Source organism: Leptinotarsa decemlineata, unplaced genomic scaffold (genome assembly GCF_025532065.1).
Source record: "Leptinotarsa decemlineata unplaced genomic scaffold, Ldec_3_MD MMD2_P_RNA_scaffold_7, whole genome shotgun sequence".
In the NCBI taxonomy this organism is placed as follows: domain Eukaryota; kingdom Metazoa; phylum Arthropoda; class Insecta; order Coleoptera; family Chrysomelidae; genus Leptinotarsa; species Leptinotarsa decemlineata.
Genome location: NW_027412534.1, coordinates 2,741,964 through 2,754,230, shown reverse-complemented (window position 1 = coordinate 2,754,230; position 12,267 = coordinate 2,741,964). Strand labels below are relative to the sequence as shown.

Here is a 12,267-nt window from a genome sequence, read left to right as displayed (position 1 = left end):
ACTATCGTCAAACTTAAACCAGTCCGTTTCTTCTTTGACCAAGGCGTAATAATATCAGTTATTAGTCTGGTTCACATGTACCAATTTTTCTTGAAAATGGAGGGATAATCACTGAATCGCTGAGATAGCTCGAGAACATACCAAAAGGTGCATATCAAAACTGCTTCGAGGATTAGAAACATTTTTGGCACAAGGAGGGGGAATACTTTGGGGGCGACAACATAAAATTGGTGGATTGATAAATATTTTTTGAGAAAAATAAAAATATACCTAATTTTTTGAACACATCTCGTATTTTATGTTAATATTCAGGGTGATTCAAAAGTACTTTGACAAACTTCAGGAGGTGATTCCTCACAATATTCTAATATGAATTGTCCAAATGAATAAATGTCCGGAAACGCTTCGTTTCCAAGATACAGGATGTTGAAGTTTTATTTTTATTTTCGTTTTTTTCAAATAACTTTTGAAATACTGAACTTAATTAAACGAAACTTGGTAATAAGAGGTTTTTGAGGTGTCGAATTCGAACCTGATATTCTTATTGCTCTTACTCGTAGGGGGCGCCACCTACACGTCTTTTTCTTTTTTAAAGGTTCACAACTTTTTTGGGCGTACTTCTAATACATTTTTCAGTAAAAAATCGATTCCTCTATCATATCTACGTAAATAAGCTACCCTTGTTACTAGTCGCGGTAAGCAACCGTTTTCTAAATATTTGGACTTGAAAACTTCAAGTCGATTATTTGATAATCGATGCATGTTGAAGTTATTACAAATATTTTGCTTTTTTCACAAGAATGCTTTGGAAATGAATTTGACATTTTACTCGTTTGAAGAGGTCATTACTGTTGGGTACGTTCCTTTATGACATCCTTAAGCGAAATAGTTATTTTTGTATCAAGGGTGCATAATCAGTATTTGTTTTAATACAATTTGCAAGAAATGTCAACATTTTATTTCAGGAAATTTTGAATATGTAGAATAAACTAAAATAAACGAAACTAAATTGTATTCAAATAAATTGTCGTCTAGTCATTGAATCTCGTACCCGCTCAAAAATTATTGGTGTGTTTCTTATTGTTTCACAGGCGTCTACTATTCGGTTTCTTAGATCTTCCTCGTTCACTACTGGAGTCTTATAAACTAGTGACTTCAAATGTCCCCAAAAATAAAAAATCTATCGGGTTTAGATCTGGGGACCTTGGTGCCCACGCCTGGTCCATTGATTTGGATAGACTGTGTTAAGGAATTCCCTGGCTACAACGCTGAAATGGGCCGGACCCCCATCATGCATAAACTACATGCGGATACGAATTTCTAATGGTACATTCTGAAGTAGTCCCGGCAATTCATTTCCTAAAAAGTGTCTGTAAGTTGCGCCATTCAGTCGGAGCGGAAGAAAGAAAGGACCTATCAAGTAATTATCAATTATTGCCGCCCATACATTTACAGAAAATTGATACTGATAATGCCTTTCACTAACTGCGTGCGGATTTTTGAGAGCCCAAACATGGTTGTTCTGAAAGTTTGTGATAGCATTTCGGGAGAAGTTTGCCTCGTCCGTGAAGAGTGCATATCTTAAATATTGAGGATTTCCAGCCAATTTTCTCAAAAACCATTGACACATAGTAATGCGTTGGGGAAAGTATCGTGGCAAAAGAGCTAGGACCCTTTGAATATGGTATGGATAAAACAGTTGATCGTGGATAATTCTCCAAACTGTGGACTGAGTAGAATTGACAGCTTCAGCAATTACTCTTGTGCTTGTATCTGGATTCTCCTTGAGAGCATTCAAAACAGCTTCTTCCAGTTCTGGGGTTCGGACTGCTCGTGGTCTTCCAATAATATTAGCTGCCCTCTTAAAGCTACCTGTTTCTGCCAAACGACGGTGGAGACTAGCAAATGTTGGAGCTGAAGGCAGTACTCGATTAGGAAATCGCTCCTGGTAAATACGTCTTGCTTTGCGCGCATTGCCATCCGCAAGGCCATAAACGAAATGCATATCGGCTAAATGAGCATTATTGTTTAAATAATCCATTTTTTCAAAATGAGTGTTTTCTACTTCTACTTACGGAAACTTCAAAAAACGTCTAACTGTCACAAAATATGTAATTACCAAAACTACGTCAAATTTATTTCCAAAGCATTCTTGTGAAAAATGCGAAATATTCGTAATAACTTCAACATGCATCGATTATCAAATAATCGACTTGAACTTTTCAAGTCCAGATATTTAGAAAACGGTTGCTTACAGCGACTAGTAACGAGGGTAGCTTATTTACGTAGATATGATAGAGGAATCGATTTTTCTACTGAAAAATGTGCTAGAGGTACGCCCAAAAAAGTTATGAATCTTTAAAAAAGAAAAAGACGTGTAGGTGGCGCCCCTTACGAGTAAGAGCAATAAGAACATCAGGTTCGACACCTCAAAAACCTTCTATTACCAAGTTTCGTTTAATTAAGTTCAGTATTCCAAAAGTTATTTGAAAAAAACGAAAATAAAAGTAAAACTTCAACATCCTGTATCTTGGAAACGAAGCGTTTCCGAACATTTACTTATTTGGACAATTCATATTAGAATATTGTAAGGAATCACCTCCTGAAGTTTGTCAAAGTACTTTTGAATCACCCTGTATGATAATTCAAAAAATTGCTGAGTGTAGCCGTTAGTTACTACGTGGTACCCGTGGGTTGGGCTACCTATCGGGCGCGTCTCCAGGTGGCGGATAGGGGAACGGCCAGGGGACTGGAGGTCCTATCCGGGAAGCCAATGTGGCCTAACGGACGGGGTTGACGGACTCCTGGTCAGTGGCAGAAATAAGTAGGGTGAGGGGAACTGAAACCCCCAAAAGCCCTGCAAAACATGCCACCGCGGACCAGACTACCCAAGCTGCGGTGTAAGGAATCGTGCCGACAGCTGAATGGCCGTAGGGTGATATGTGGTTACGAACGATCCCCTTGAGGAACCGGGCGAAACCTCATTGTAACTAGCCTTCCTCTGGTAATGTGGGGCTCTGCTAGAGGTGACCAACCCTTCCCTTGCTACTCGTGGGAACATACATGGAATCTAAACGTATGAAAAAACCAATCAATCCCGAGGCTAGACAGCAATGCTTACCTCAATTTAGGGCGGGGGCTGGGGATGAACAGAAATGCTCACCCCAAGCTACCGCTCAGAAAGAGGCTGGACATAGCAGACCACCTCGCGATGCAATGCAAAGGCCAAGGCGTAAGCGTATCAGCGGCGCCGAGGCCAAGAGGAGGAAGAGAGCGAAAGAGGCAGAAGTGGCAGCAACTATGAATGCACCCTCCACCTCCTCCACTCCATCCTAAACAACAAGGGCACCTCTTGCGGAGGGCGCCAAGAGCTCCGCCTTGAAAAAAGGCAAGGAACCGGCTGCCACCGCAGGAAAGCGCCCTCACCTCAGCGACAGAAATGTCGCTGCACCTTCCAAAACCTTCGTGGAGGCCGCCTTGAGACACCTCAAGGTAGCCATCATAGATGAGACTAACCCGTACGGTAAGGTTACCGCAGAACGAGAGAGTCTCATCAAAAAACAACTGTTGGAGGAGCTGGACAAGATCATCTTCTCCGCCTCCAGCAACAACAGCAAACCGCCCACGTTCAAGTCGTGGACATACTCCGGTGAAATCATCAGAGTGGTCTGCGATGACGACGTGACGCTAGAGTGGCTGAAGAAAGCCACAATGAATATTAAGCCATGGGAGGAGGCATCACTTGCGGTCGTCAGTGTGGATAAGCTCCCGAAGCTTACCAAAGCCTCACTCTGGATCCCGGAGGACGTCCACAAGACGACATCCGGTGAAAAGGAGAGGGTGCTGGGTCGGCTAAAGGCGCAGAATCCTGACCTGAAGGTAGCAAGATGGTGCACCTTCCATCATGAGGTTAAGATGAACCCACAAGGACACCTCTTCGTCTTCGGGATCGGAGAAGATGATATGGCTGTCGTGAAGAAGAAGTCGATGAGGTTAAGCTATGCGTTTACCTCACTGACTATTAGGGCAACAGTAAAAGAAACAGAGGGTACCTCTGAAGACCCTAGGTCCTTGGGAGTTGAACCACCTAAAGTGGATATTGACCCCAAGGCCACCATGGGTCCCGAAAAGGAAGTCGAAGCATCTGACAGATGACATTCGATGACCTGACGGAGGAGGCACCCAAAAACAGCGAGGCCACCTCCCCCTTAGCAGGGGAGCAGATGGACCTCTAAAGGTAACTTTGTATCCAACAACTGTCTCATGGGCAAGGACGTTGGAAAAAAAGTAAAAATAATACAATGCAACCTCCAACACAAAAAGGCGGCAACGGCAACACTATGTCGCCACCTTGATGTATTGGAGGAGGCAATAGCTTTGATCCAGGAGCCCTGGATAATAAAGACCAAAATTACTGGTTTCAGTAGTTTAACTGGTCAAATTTTCAGCTTACCAAGCAACCAGCAACCTAGAACGGCTGTCTACGTTCCTAGGAAATACAGAGCGTTTCCGATGGCACAATTCAGCACCTCAGATCTCACTGCGGTCAAAGTTGAATGTCCAGTTGGGAAAGGCAAATATATGGCGTTGATAATCGCATCGGTGTACCTCCCTTCAGATGCAGCCACCCTACCACCGACCAGAGAAATGGAAGTACTAGTGGACCACTGCCTCAACCAGAGAGTGGAGCTCATATTGGGTTGCGACTCTAACTCTCACCACGTGAGCTGGGGCAGCAAGGATATCAACGCCCGAGGTAAGTCACTATACGAATATATAATACAGAAAGATCTAACAATCTTGAACAGAGGCACGAAGCTAACATTTATTAATGCCCGTAGCCAAACGTTGATAGATATCACGCTCACGAAAGCCGAAATATCAAACAAAATCCAAGACTGGCAAGTCTCGGACCATATCTCTATGTCAGACCACCGCTCTACAATCGACTCTTAAGAGGAGCTCTGCGGGAAACAGAGGTCCTGACTCCTGGCAACAATGAAGAACTGGAAAGGTACACAGTATCTATCCACAACAAAATAGATACTGCCTATAAGGAATCCTGTCCAATGAGGATGGTTCAAACGCATGGCACAACCAACACATGGTGGTGCCCTGAATTGGAACACCTCAGGAGGACAGCGACAACGACCTTTAACAAGGCAAAACGTACAAGACTCGAAGAGGACTGGGTTATATATCAAGCCAACCTCAGAGAGTTCAAAAAAGTCTGCAGGCGAAAACAAAGAGAAGCCTGAAGAGCCTATTGTGAGGCAGTCGAAGATTTTCCACTAGCTTCTAGGCTACAGAAGGCACTCTCAAATGACCACCATAAGACTATCGGCATCCTGACGAGGGAAAATGGCGACAAAGCCGCCAACCTCCAGGAGAGTGCTGAGATTCTTATGGAAACTCACTTCCCAGGTTCTGTCGTTCCTGGAACGGCGAACTGGACGAATGTACCAATAACACCCTCACAATATGACTGGCAATATGCTAGTACAGTAATTGATGAGGACAAAATAAAATGGGCTATATCGAGCTTTTCCCCCTTCAAGTCACCAGGGCCTGACGGTATAAGACCAGCCCTACTTCAGTGGGGACTGGACACTCTTATGCCACACCTGGTTGGAATATTCAGAGCCTCTCTAGCTCTGAGGTATATTCCCAGTAAGTGGAGAGAAGTAAGAGTAGTATTCATACCCAAACCAGGTAGGATGGACTACACCCTACCAAAAGCATTCCGACCAATTAGTCTCACATCGTTTTCCTCAAAAACCATGGAGAGGCTATGTGAGCGGAACATAAGAGATGAAGTACTTGTTAACAACCCACTTCATCCAAATCAGCATGCATATACCCCGGGAAGGTCTACTGATTCGGCCCTTCACCATGTGGTTGGCAGAATCGAGAGATCAATGGACAACAAAGAATCCACCCTGGGTATATTCATAGATATTGAGGGAGCGTTTGATAAAACAACCTTTTCAACAATTATCCAGCAACTACACTTCAGGAATGTACCCCTGGTAGTAGGAGAATGGATACTCCAGATGCTCTCTAGCAGAGCAATAAGTATTAATGTAGAAGACATCACAGTTAAAGGACTGGTCATGAGGGGATGTCCACAGGGAGGGGTCTTATCACCCCTTCTCTGGAACATAGTTCTGGATACCCTAATTAATCACCTTAACAAAAATGGATTCTACACAATTGCATAGGCAGATGACATAGTTATCTTGCAGACCGGCAAATTTGTAAACACACTGTGCGATAGAGCGCAGGATGGACTCAAATTGATAGAAACATGGTGTAAGGAACACTCACTGTCGATCAATCCCAAGAAGACTGAGATGGTCCTTTTCACCAGGAAAAGAAGTTTAACGGGCTTAAAACCTCCCGAAATCTTCAAAAGCCAACTAAACTTCTCTGAAGAGGTGAAATACCTTGGTATTATCCTCGACAAGAAGCGAACATGGAACTCTCATCTACAGAGTAGAGCAAAAAGAGCATACGTGGCTTATGAGCAATGTCGGAGGACAGTGGGACGCGCATGGGGTCTTTCACCCCGTGTAGTCGCCTGGATCTACACTGAAATAATAAGACCTATGTTAACGTATGGAGCCATTGAGCCATGAGCCATGAGAGCCATGAGAGCCATGAGAACAACACCAACCGCGGCAATGGAAGTAATCACGGGTCTGACCCCTCTGGATCTGTTCGTTAAGGAGGTTGCGTTAATGGCCATGGTACGATTGCACACGGCTGGTGTAAACGTCGAAGTAGGAATGGGTCGATTGAGGCTGGGCCTATGGCGGGAAGCGCTTACTGCGCAACCTATGCTGCAGGCAACAAGTGATGTAACTGAACCCAGGTTCGTGTTTAATGAACCCTAAAAAATACAAATTAGGCAGAACATAGAGTCAGATGCTACAAATGCAATACGGATTTATACAGACGGCTCAAAATCCAAAGAAGGCTCAGGATGTGGAGTGTAATCCAGATTACTAAGCCTAAGGATTAAGAGGGGAATGGGAAGAAATACCAGCGTGGTCCAAACAGAACTGGCTGGTATCTCAATCGCCACAAAAGAAATAACCAAGAAAAGAATTTCGGGCAAAAACATAACAATCTGCACTGATAGCAGACAAGCACTATTAGCCTTGAACAGACACCGTGTTACTTCAGGGCTAGCACTAGAGTGCCACCAAGATTCAGCCAAAGCCTCGGTAGATAATATCATTATCCTGAGGTGGATTAAAGGGCACGAAAGGAGTGAAGGTAATCGCATTGCCGACTCTTTAGCCAAGGAAGCGGCTGGACTGAGAATTTTAGGACCAAGCGGCACTCACGGCCTGATGACTTCGACAATTGCGGAACTAGTCAAATGTTACACCCATGCTCAATCTTTAAAGAGATGGGATGAAATCAAAGGATGTAATCTTGCCAGGATCACCTTGGGCGACCCTGGGAAGCTGGCGCCGGAGAAATATCTGGCGATGACCAGGAAAAATCTACGCCTTACAGTAGGATTTCTGACTGGCCACTGTCAGCTAAGGAAACACCTACATAATATGGGGCTAGTGGACACACCTCTATGCAGGATGTGTGAACAGGAAGATGAGACTGTCAGGCATGTCCTGTGCGAGTGCCCAGAGTTATCGTCAATAAGAGAGTGTGTGTTCGGCGAGTCTTGGCCTACACCTGCCTTAATAAAGGAGATGTCTCCCAGCGATCAGTCCACCTTCCTGGAAAGGACAGGATGGACGACGACCTAGGAGGACAACTCCTCGGGAGGACGTACAATGGGTCACATGTGGCCTAAGTGCGTGGGCTTGCACTCACCCTCCCTACTCTACAGATACAGATACTACGTGGTAGAAAATTATAATGAAGAAAAGAGAATCAAAACTTTCTGTGTTTTTTTACCACTTCTACTATTAACTAACGTTACTGCAGTTTCGTCCTATAAGGACAGTTTCAAACTTATACATTGAACTAAAAATGATTGATTACATTAGCCCTTATAGAACATCACTGTGGGTAATAATAGAGGTACTTAGCTTAATTGATTACCTGAATTTAGTTTACTTGTGACAATGTGGATATGCTAATTTGATAGATAGATGATAGATAGATCGATTTGATCATTCAACAGGTTGCATTTAATAGGTTGCTTATGAATTTCCGGTAGTTTTTTGTTTCGTCAATTCGTGTTTCGTCACCACCTGTTATGACCCATTTAATCTTGTTTCGCCAACTGCAAAATAAACCTGGTTTAGGTGTTCGTGTTTCGTCACCTCATCTTTGCACCTGCGCTAGTGATTAAGAGGCTTCTATTATGCATTTTTTATTTTCATTTTAAAAATAATTAAATACGGTTTGAACAATTCGATTCCAAATAAAGTCTAGAAATTGGGAAAGTTTGCATTAATCCTGTTTACCTGATACAAGACTTGAAATTCAAATATCCGGGTTGCCTAAGCTTAAGCCAGATCAGATTAGAGATTCGATCGCTAACAGAGGTTTTACTAAATTTTAGTAAAACCTCTGATTTCCGGTTAGGTTAGGTTTACGGACTTTTATGGCCCTAGTTGTCCCAGCTGACGAATGCGGAATAAATTATTACCTGCGAAAAGGTCAAAAAGGTACAGGTGACTAAACAAGAAATTTTGGGGCAGGTAACGAATCACGAATTGACGAAACAAGAACAAATCGAATTTCCAAGGATTCCAAATAATCGAGTTTGCAACCATTCCCTACATAGTGCAAAATGTCCGTATCGTTTATATTCGGGAGAAGTCGAATCATTTTTTCCTAGTCTGAAGGACCTTTCATGTTCAATATACCGTTTTTTGGAAATTTCGAGCACATTTTCCCACATAAATACTAGAATTCTCCAACTTGTCCACTTTATCTTTGACATTGAAAATGAAATCAGATAACCTGGCATGTGTTCTAAATGCCACTTCCACTTTGTTTTTTCTGAAGAACCCCTCAATTATCTTCGTTCTTTTACCAAAATACGTTACAGTTATCCATTCCTTGATTATTTGATCTGGGGGTATGATATTCTGTAAATAAATTCACGGCTTGGTTTTCTGACTAACTTCTGAATTGTTTCTGCATTGAAACCATTCATTATGACCTATCTGTGTAATTTTATCAATTTCCCCAGCTAGATTGTTAGCAGACGAAAGCAGTGAGAATGCTCTGTGAAACATTGAATTGTAGGCTGTTAATTCATGACTGTCTGGATGAAAAGTATTACCTGGGATTGTAATGTCTGTATAGCTAGGTTTTCTGAAAATATTGAAAAAAAAACTGATCAATACAGTTCATTGTATGATTTTCACTATAAGAATTTTACAACCCTTACAACCGCGACACGTGTTTCTCTTTAGAATAGCTTCTTCAAGCAGAAACTGAGATTTACTTCTAAATTACACCATTTTATACTATAACGAGACGTCGGGGCCAGATGAGATTCCGTCATTTATTTTGAATAAGGTGTTACGTCACATTATTTCGCCTCTATCTTATCTAGTTTATCTTTCTTTCACTTGTGGATGTTTTCCATCTTTATTGAAAATCGGCATATTCATCCCAGTATACAAAAAGCAAAGTCCAGCAAATCTTGAAAATTATAGGCCTGTTACTGTCATATCTTGCTTTTCCAAGGTTTTTGAATATTCTTATCTCCAAAGACTTATGAATTTCGCATTACGTCATAGCATCTTCTAAGATAATCAACATGGTTTCCTGCCAGGACGGTCAACTCAGAGTGCGGTGTTGTCATTTTATGAAAAATTGATCAAAGCAATCGAATCAGGTGAGTGCCCTGTTGGGATCTTCTGTGATCTCAGCAGGGCATTTGACTGCGTTCAGCATGAGGTACTCTTGTCTAAATTGTACAAATATGGTATTCGTGGAGTTTCACTCGACTGGATACGGAGTTTCTTAACACACAGAAAACAATTTTATATCTTTCACTAAATCTGCACATCAAAATATTTCTATGGGCGTTCCCCAAGGCTCTGTTTTGGGGCCAATTTTATTTTTATTCTAGACGAATGACATGGATAGTATCGAATTTTCCGCCAGCTTTATTAGATATGCAGATGACACCATATTTTCACATTTGTCTCTGACAAATGTGAAAATATCTTGAAACAAAAGTATACAACTGCGGTTGGTAACCTCTTTTCATGGTGTGATCAGAAGTGTCTCTATTTCAATAGTAATAAGACAAATATAATACGATTCCACAACTACCAAAAACAATGTGAAACTGTAACAATGAAAACTGATGAAATCTTGATTGAGCCTACTTTATCAGTTAAATTTCTTGGAATTACTATAGACTCTGGTTCAAACTGGAAAGAACATTGTACCAACTTGATCTCAAAATTGAACTCATTATGTTCCGAAATCTTAAGGACATTTTGTTACGTGAACAATTAATCGTATTATATCATGCACAAGTAGCCTCCCGATTACGATATGGCATATGTTTCTGGGGTGTGTCCACTCGAGCACCAGACGTATTTATTGTACAAAAACGCATTTTAAAAATTATTTGCATCAAAAGTATCAAAAATTTTAACAATGACGAGTATTTTAATTTCAAAAATGTGTGTATACGTTTACACAATTAAAAATAAGTTCACTAGAATCCAACAAGTCCATAGTTATAATACGAGAAATTGCGCTGATTTCCACATTCCCTGCTGGGAATATGTTGTATCTTCGAAATCTTCTGAATATTTGAGTCTGAGAATTTTTAATAAACTGCCTAACGGAATAGTTAGTTGCGCCAATATTTCTAATTTTAAAACTCGCTTAAGGAAATATTTACTCCACAATGCTTTTCATACATTGGATGAATTTTTTATTTTTTAGATCTTCAGATTATAAGTTACTATTCCTATATGTTTTATCATCTTTGGGAAAATAGTATTATTATTATTATTATTATTATCACCTATTCGTTTACCTAAATGACAAATCTACCTGAAAAGGTCAGGTATGAATTCATTAAAAATATCAATACATTTTTCGAAAGTATACCTGTAAATATACCTAACTATTTTCACCTGCGAAGTTGTTGAGAGAGTTTTTGAATTTGTTTATTCCATACTCTCCAACAGGTAACGTTTCAAACCTGCCTTCTGGAAATGGAGGGGTTTGTATTCATGGTCGAACTCATGTTCCTCTGAGATTAGATGACTGGCATATGTGGAATTTATTTTTCCGTTCTGAAAACTATATTTGTGTTCCTTCATGCGGGTTTTGAACGTTCTTTCAGTTTGACCTATATAAAACATCGAACATGACCCAGACGATAATTTATACACTCCTGATTTTTCTGAAACTGAACTTCTATCTTTGTTATTTTTGAAGTGCATCTCTGTCAGTGTGGTTCATGTCCGATGTTTTATGTAGGTCAAACTGGAAGAACATTCAAAGCCCGCATAAAGGAACACAAATATAGTTTTCAGAATGAAAAAATAAATTCCACATATGCCAGTCATTTATTCTCAGAGGGACATGAGTTCAACCATGAATACAAACCCCTCCATTTCCAGAAGAAAGGTTTGGAACTTAACCTGTTGAAGAGTATGGAAATAAACAAATTAAAAAATTCTCAACAACTTATGTACGATCAAACTGAATTGAATAATTCGCTATTATTGAATGTGTTCATTCGAAGGTAAAAATAGTTATAGTCCGTTCATAATTTGTCGATAGCACAAAATGAGGGCCTAAGTCATAAAACGGTCGTAAAACTCGTAAAATCATAGGCGGAGGTTCCTGAGGTGTTTATAATTTTGTGCAGTGCGTGAGTAACTTTTTTTCATATTCCTACAAACATATACGTACCTTTCGTTCCTGCTTGTTTTGTTTGATTGCTTGCGATGGCTTCGTCATCATCATCAACATCATCAAGTTTTACACCGGTACTGTTGCGTACAGTCAGTAAGTCTGTCTATTCACCAAGAGAGAAGACTATTGTTTTGAACGTTCACGATGCTCTGGTTTCTCAGAATCCCACAAACACTGTTCAGAACATAATCAAGAGTTGTGCCAACATGACGGGCGTAGGGGAGTCAACAATATATAGGTTCCTATCAGAAAGAAAAAAAAAAGGTATAGCTAACCCAAATACAAACGAATACTTAAAGAGGGGGAGAAAACCTATTGAAATTGATGAATTTGCCAAAAATGGTATTCGAAGGAAAATTCACGAATTTTTTTACAAAAAAG

At 40.8% G+C, this 12,267-nt stretch overlaps 1 protein-coding gene across 2 annotated transcripts in view; it reads right to left on the bottom strand.

The window, feature by feature from the left end:
- The window catches only part of LOC111516495 (isoaspartyl peptidase/L-asparaginase), a 130,819-nt gene that overhangs the window by 93,272 nt on the left and 25,280 nt on the right, over nucleotides 1-12,267 (bottom strand). The gene's annotated exons all lie outside the window — the stretch shown is intronic.